This window comes from Apteryx mantelli, chromosome 15 (genome assembly GCF_036417845.1).
Source record: "Apteryx mantelli isolate bAptMan1 chromosome 15, bAptMan1.hap1, whole genome shotgun sequence".
In the NCBI taxonomy this organism is placed as follows: Eukaryota; Metazoa; Chordata; class Aves; order Apterygiformes; family Apterygidae; genus Apteryx; species Apteryx mantelli.
Window position 1 is genome coordinate 5,319,371 of NC_089992.1, and position 8,303 is coordinate 5,327,673.

Below are 8,303 nucleotides of genomic sequence, written 5' to 3' on the forward strand. Positions count from 1 at the left end.
TCCTTGTCCTCAGTTTCACCTTCTGTAAAATAGGTCCTGTAGTACTTACCCTCCTTTGAGATGCATGGATGGGAAAGGCTAGATAAGAGCTACAGTAACACTGGTTATACTGATTTATTGTTTTTTCTTTGCTAAGCCAGCATTTAGCCAATGGCACCCTGCCCTTTCACTTGTAGAACTAAAAACCTAAAGAAAGAAAAACACACTGCTCTTCAGCTCTCTTTCGGGAAAGGAGGGAGGCTTTTAATTATTTAAGCATCTCCTTTTCATGTTCCTTCTGGTTTTTGAATCATTATTGTTATAGTTGTTAAGGCTATAGGCTATACGTAAATCATTTAAATAAATAATAAATAAGTCATATCATTAAGTAATACACTGGTATTATTTATGGCTGTAGGGAGAGGGTAAGAATGCTGTGGGTAAGACTGTGTTTAAAATGAAAAGAGCCCCCTGTTAGACTCATAATTTCAAACCTCACCTTCTGGAGTTTAGGCTCTTGCTTTTGAAAGTCGTCCTGGGAGATGGACTGGCTCTGAAAGCATTAGCCAACGCGTTGGCTGTGTACGGTGCTGCTGGCTGTTGGGCACGTTGCATGGCCGCTGCCGAGCTCCGTTCTGTCGTGTAGCCGTCGCGTTCCAACCTGCGAAAGAGAACCTCTCTCAAGAAGGACCCCAGGTTTTGCATCAGGCAGCATCTAGCAGCGTGCGTGCGGCAGTGATGTGCTGGGCCGATGAGAGACCAGTGTCATTAGGCTTCCTAGCTGCTCAGGTCTGGCGGCACCACGGATAGGTCATTGCCTCCAAGTCATTCTTTGTTTAAAAGGATGAAGGCCTAATATTTAGTGGGCTGTCCTGGAAGTCTCCTCTCACAGCTCTTATCACTGAAATCTTCTCTCCTCCAGTAAAAGCAGAACTAGTCATTTCATGTTGGAACATATAAATGTATATATGTGTGTATATATATAAAAAATATATATATTAATAATTATAGAAAGGTATCACTTCACAATCTTATTTTTGAAATGAAAAATCAAATTAATTTAATTTTGAAGATATTGTAGTTAAAGAATTTTAGACTTCATTTTTATTTTTGTCCAGATTCTTTCTGTCTGATTATTTTTCCTTGGCTGGATTTTCCACGCAATTTAAGTATTTGAAAGAAAAAAAATTCTCGCAGCTATAGTCCTGCTGCCTAGATGTGTCTCAGCATTGCCAAGTGGCTGGGGACACATCAGTTCTGTAATTTGATGATAATAAGCAAGAAGATTACAGAGGTATTATCAGTGGGTGATGGGGAGAAGTATAATCTTATCAATAATTATGTCTTTATGCAGGATGATAAGTGTCTTTGCTGGACTGTTATCTGTAAGCGCTTAACTGTTTTTCAGGAGGACTTCTTAAAGCCCAGAAAAATCAAGTTCTCCTTGGGGCATGCTCTGAGCATGGCAGTGTCACTGCGTGCAGGAAGACCGGTCCCTAGATGTGCATGACAATACTGCTGTTGCACACCACAGGGAAGAGCGCGACTCTGCGGTGAAACCTGGTGATGCTTCCTGGGCAGGAGGACAGACACTGAGCCTGTCGGCGACTCCCGGAGGCCTTTCAGTCGTGTGGGTAAAACTGATTTTTTTATGCCTTTCAGGCTGCTGGGAGAGGAATGAGAACAGGGGCCAGAGCTGGTCCAGGCCCTGTTTGCTTTGAAGGGTTTGAGAGAGGAGGGAAGTGGAGCAGGACCAGCAGGGACAGTGATAGGAGGCAGGGCTGCCTTTTGCTGCTGTGGGGTGAGGTGAATCTGAGCACAGCTCCTTTTGCTGGGGGACCTTTGCCTGCTTCTCCAACACAGGTTATAGCCTTACATTTTGACCTTTCCCTCAACCCCAAAAGTCACATTTGTAGGTGCTTCCCAGGCAGCTGCCTACTTTTCCTGCACTTTGGGCCAGCTTTTGTGGGAACCCTATCAGTTCTTTTCTGGAGGCAATGGGTTTTCTCTTCTCCTCCTAGGGTATGATGATTTTGTTTTGGAGACTGAGTTTTCACAGTATACAGAGACTCATTGTCACAGTGAAAATAGGTGAGGCTGACTTGCATGTTGCCCTCACTCTCAAGAGAAACACTCTATGTTTAAACACAGCAAACTCCCACCATTACATGCTGTGTTTTAATTTCACGTGGTGAAACTCAGCTCTTTGCAGCCATGTAACTCTGCTGTCAGGGATGTCCTGGATTAGCAGGAAGAGAGGAGCAGTGGTGCAAGACCAGTCAGGTGGTTGGCTGTATGGTCTGCAAGTCCTTTATGCCTAGGCACAGATTTATTTTTAGTTTCCAAAGTGTTGTGTGGTTATTTGGCTGTGCCCTGAACACATTGTGGAGTGGGAGGTACAACAGATGATGCATTATTGTTGCAGCTTCATTGAAGTCATTGATGTTGCTTTTGTTTACACCTCATTTATTGCTGTGGAAGCAATTTTCACAGGGATCTCTTTTTAAAATTGGGTTTCAAATTCAACTTCCAAGCACCTGCTTTGCTACTCTAGAATTACCTTTACAGGACTTACCTTCCCCTATATAACTGAGGAGTGTAGTTTTCCACTGGCAAGTCCTCTGTTTTAAGGATGTGTAAATAAATTTGCTGGCCTTTATCTGCTTTTGCATCAGCTAGGTGGACCTGGCTCCAGTGAGGTGGAAAAACTCTGAAGTTTCTTTTCCCCTGGGGCAGGATCCATCCATCTCATTGCCAGTGAGAAATAGCACAAAGTCAGCATGACTAACATTCAGAAACTTATTGCTGTCCTTACCCTTATTGCAAGTCCCCAGCTGGGACTTCAGCTCACTGCACTTAAAGGCAGAGGTTCAGTGCACTAATGCGGTTAGTGCATTTAGCCAGCACACTTTCTGATCCCCTCACCCAATCCCACCAATCACTGATACAGTTTCCTCTTGCTTATTCTAAATCGGCTTTAATTTTCATTTAAATAATTCTTAAGTGTGACTTTTTCAGCACAAGACTGGGAACTATGACTAATTATAAAATCATTACATGATTAAACTCAATTAACTTCAAATAACCCTTGAAATTTGCTTAATGTCAGCCCTTGGCCCTGCTTGAACCAATAAATATTGCTCACCTTTTGTAATGGGTATGAAAAAGGGTGGTTGCAGAGCATGATTGTTCACAGTCTGCTGTGCCAGAGAACAGCCTTACAGAACAGTGTTAAATTGGTCCCAAAGAGTTGAGTATTGTCACATCAAGACCAAAGTCTTCTGCTCCTCCCTGGGATATTTTTTCCCATATTTTTCTCTCAAGTAAGAAAGCTTTGAAAATTCTTTTCAGCCTTCCATTCAATGTTCCCAATCTGCTTTGCAAATGTTAATAAGGGTTAAACCTCACAAAAACACCAAGGCATGGGAAAGTACTGTTATTCCCACTTGGACAAGTGATACCAAGGCATAGATGAGTGAAGTGAATTGCAGAAGAATCGATGTCAAAAATGAAATCTTAGGAGTTCTGGTGTCCTATTATATATTTTAGCTAAAGGTGTTTCTCACATAATGCTACAAGTTTCATATAGCCTTTTGAGAGAAAGGGTCTCCTTTCTCAGTTATTGGACATATCTGGTTGTTGGGGTTTTTGGGGGCTTTATGAAGCCATCTCTGGTTCCAGACTGACTTACAGCTAGATCCTGGCCACAGACCTGGGAAAAGTGCGCAGGAGAATCCCAGCCACTATATTTCTGTGTTCAGTTCCTGTGAGGACAGAAGGAGGATGTCATTATGTTATTGTTCCTGGTAGTCTGCTCCAACTGGGAAACTGGAGAAGACAGTAGCATTGTTCTCGCTGAAGGTAGACAGTAGGTGATGCACAGAATTTTTTCAGTAGATAATTAGATGGGCATGGTAACTAGAAAGTCATAAAGATGCCTGATCATCTACTCACAAATATCCCTCATATGGTGTGCTGGCTATGAAATGTTCTCTGAATCTTATTGACTTCTAGCCCTTCTCCATTATCTCTTTAAAAAATCTTAGCCTTCTTGCTGGGTCCTGCCTGAAAATGAGTTAAAAGGCAGCCTCCTGGAGAAAATATTTACCTTTTTTTCTTTCTTTTTTTTTGCCGGACACAACACTTAGCACTGCAATCACTGTTGAAATAATAGTAACGGCAACCAGGTCTCAAGGAAGCAGGAGGAGAGTTGATTAATTTACCTATGTGCAATAGGGCAAAATGTTTAGTCTTCAGATTTTTGGAGACTGGATTTTTTTGTCCATTTATGATGAATGTGAATGGATCATCAGAGTTCACTATTAACAGTGTCTCCTTTTTCTTTTGATTATTGGAACTCATGTAGCCCTTTATAGACTCTTGAAGGACATCGCATGAGGTCTCGACCCGTCTATTAAACAATAGAAGTAGTGAGAGAGCGAGACAGGATGTAAACACTCATCCCTAAACATGGGCGTTTATATCTCCAACTTGCTGTTTGAGTCTGGTTTTGTGGCTGGGAGTGCCCTAAGGTCATCACTGAACAGCTTGTTCAACTGTGACTTCTGAATGATGAATGCCCTCACTTAAATTACAGATCACTGTCCCGTGGCAAAAATCGCCACTATTATTGGCCTCAGCAGGGGCACCCAAAGGGTAACTGGACCATGGTGGAGGGCTTCACCTGCTACAACACTAGTCTCCCCCTGATGGCAAATGGAAATTTGACAGCAATTCGTCCTCTAGGACATGTGGTGGAGAAGTTTGGCTCACCGCTCACCATTCCGTCTCTTTACTAAAGACAGAGTTTTCCTGTCTCTGATACTGCCTGTTAGATTAGTTAGGGTCAAAAGCTGAATGCTTGGATATTTGACCTTTGAATGAACCTTGCCAAAATAAAGACAAGGAATTCAGTTCTGTAGTGCTCTGTCCGGTACTTGAGGATCAATTTGAACTTCAAAGAATGGGTAGTTCTTAAAGACAGAGAGACAGTTGTATTCTTGAAATCAGCAGAGTGTACAAATTCCCCTCATCTCTTTGGGGGAAAATTCCCCCATGGGTCTAGTCTATAGTTTCTGTTTGTATTGTGTTGTTCCTTCTGCCATGACAAGTCCTCATAAAAACAGATTAAAAGAAACAAGTTGGGGTCCCAGATGGCAGGGAGGTGAAGGCAGTGTTGTGTTTCATTACTTGCATTAAAGTGGCTTGTGGACTGGAATTATTTTGGGGAATGTCTGCACCCCTGTTCAGATAGACAGAAATTTAATCATCAAGGCAAACTGCCTGTCCATGATGTGCCTACTGGGTCAAAGCAAAGTCACGAGAAGTCCTCCTTTCCTCTCCGAAGGAGAGTGAGTGTAGCAGAAACAGCAACGGTTAAAGGGCAGTAAGAGTTTGGGCCACTCTGAAGTGTGCTGAGCCATGCACGGAGTCGAGGTAAATGTTTGGCAGCTGTTTGCTCGCAGCAGCCTGCAGACCTCCTCTTGCATTGGTCAGCGGCAGTGGTAATACCTCCCTGCTGCCCTCCTGACAGGTTGGTTTTGACCCTTAACTTCCCTCTTCACCTGCTAATTACTTGATCATGTTTTCTCCTAATGCCCTTTCCACCTGGCGGTGGCCTGTTTTTGTCATTCTCCCATTCTGCTGCTGCCCTCTCCAACTTTTGGCTATTTGTTCTTACTCTCTCCTCCTCCCTGCCTTCCTTGTCCTCCTGCCCATCCCAAAGATCATATTTAATTTCCAAAATATTGACAGCAACTGACTCCCAGCAAACCAGTCTCTAATGTCTACTTGTTGGTGGGGGCTGGGGAGAGGGAGTGAAAATCAGGGCTTTCCCTTTTAATTTGTGCTTTGTTGCTGCTGTTTTGACCTTTAATCAGGTGCCTGGGTGTTGTTTGCTTGCTGATGGTTTTTACAGAATGGTCGCTTGTAAATATATACAGAAAGGGCAGGAGAGTAACTGGAGATTGTACACCGCTGTTTTATTTCCTGGGAGCATATTAAAGGCAGTTTCCAGCTTATCCATCCATCTCTTTGTCAATTTGCCTCCTGTGTCCATCCACTTGTGCATTTATTTAGTGGTAATATTAGCTACTGTATCATCCCCTTGAATTGTAACATTGTGTTTCAGAATAAAGCCAGAGATGCAAAGTGCGCTGAACCCATTATAAAAAAATAAAAGGGCTTTCCTTGATGGCATTTAGCTCAATAAACACAGTTTGTCAGAGATGTCTTTATCGCCTTACATTTAAGCGATTAAATGTTGGTAAAAATAGCTTCAGAAATAAAACATGAAGAGAGCTTCTGGCAAAGCCCTGTCCAGTTTAATTCATACATTAAATATTTGCTAGTAGGGTCAAAAGCTGAATGCTTAGATATTTTGCCCTTTGAATGAACCTAGCTAAAATAAAGGCAAGGAAATCAGTTCTGCAGAAGCTGTCTCCAGAATACTAGGATCAATTTAAACATCAAAGGATGGATAGATCATACAGATGGACAGCCATATTATTCTGCGCAATTAATACTGAGAGAGGTGTTTCCCGAATTCTGAATCATGTGCAAGGAAGATAATATTAAAATTTCAGAGTTTTAATTATGTAAAAGACAGTCCTTGATCCTTAGCTTCTGAAAAACAGAAGAGTTTATTTTGCATTAATGAATGTAGAAAACATCCCCCAGTCTAAATCTCTGCATTGATGCAATCTTTTTTACAGTCAAATTAGCATTTATATTTCTAAAGGTAATTTTTAGACAACACAATAAATAAATGATATACTGGTAACCTCCAGATGGATAGAGTGGTGCTCATGCAACATTTACAATGCAAATTGGCAGAAGATTACATAATAGTCAGCGCTCCGCTGGTTTTGGGCAGCAGTGAAAAGGGAGAGATATACAGTGCGCTGGATCCAGTGCTGTGCTTCACGCCCTTGAAAACTCCTCTGTGTCGTGGCAGGAATGGTTCAGTTGATAAGAGGTTAGCTACAGAGCACAGAAAGTTTGCGCAGAGGACAAGGTTTACTAAGAATATCTGTGTTTTGGCGCACTGGGTTCAAAAGGTAGTAGATGGTTTCAGGTGTAGAGTTAAATTCTGGAAAGGCTTCTCCAAATTGTCTCTCTCATATTTTGGAGTTGAGCTCTTTGATACTGAGGTCCTGAGAAGAAGGGAGAGAGCAACAGGCAGTTGCTATAAGCAACTTGAGCTGAAATTTGCTTTAATTCTGCTGTTAAGTCTACACATCTCTGCAGAGACTCTGAGTCACACATGTACTTCAGGTTTCAATAGCAGATTTTCCTCTGGTTTAATAATCTCTGTGTGTGCCTTACTTTAATAAAATACTAACCAGGATTTCAGGATTGAGGTGAATGGCTTTTGTAGTTCGGAAGTATCACTTTAATGTCAAGATTTTTTGATGGTTACTAAAACTATGCTTCTAACTTCAACTTTTTCTGGGCACCTAAATAAATGACCTTATTTTCAGAGTGATTTCAAGCAGTGTCTAAAAGCTCTTGTGCTCTTAGACCATACCACCTATTAAGTAAGTAAACTTAGATATAAGTCTATTGAGAATCTTAGGCATGACTATTTTCTTTTTGTGTATCTCCAAAATTAGTTGTTGTTTTTTTTTTAAAAAAATAGACGACTGGTTTGCCTATCATATTGATTTCACCAAACCATTTAGTTTTGGATGGAAAATGGTATTAAGGATGAATTAAAATAAGTAAAATAAGGCCTAAGATCCTGGTTTTTGTCCACTGACATAAAGGAGAATTTTGTCATTTATTTCATTTGGATCCATCAGAGAAATTCTATATGACAACGAGGTACTCAGTATTTGCTCAGTTTGGCTCATGTGGTAGTCACTGGATGACTTGACTTCAGGAGCAGAGCATTGCCTTCTCACACGTAATTAACATTACAGTGCTGTAGGTTCTACATATGAAAATCCAGGCTATTGTAACTTGTGGTTTCCTTGCCAACCATATCTCAGCTCTTGCACTTCTGCAGTTGTCTCTGTGATGCTTTGTGCCGTATTAATACCACTCCCCTAATATTAGAGCTGACTGGATCCACAGAAGCTAACTGTTTTTCTTTTGATTTAAAGTATATTAATATGAAAATAAAAATAAAATTTAAGATGTTTCACTTCCCGAGTAATTCTCTTCTAGAAACATTCTAGTAAACAGACTTGACATTGGGAATGTTTCAAAAAACTGTTTTTGGCAAATGCTCATAGCTAATGAATTTGCATTCGTAAACATAGGCATTTATATCAGAATCTTGATTAAAACATAAAAATTGACTGTTCTGCCAAACTGTAGGT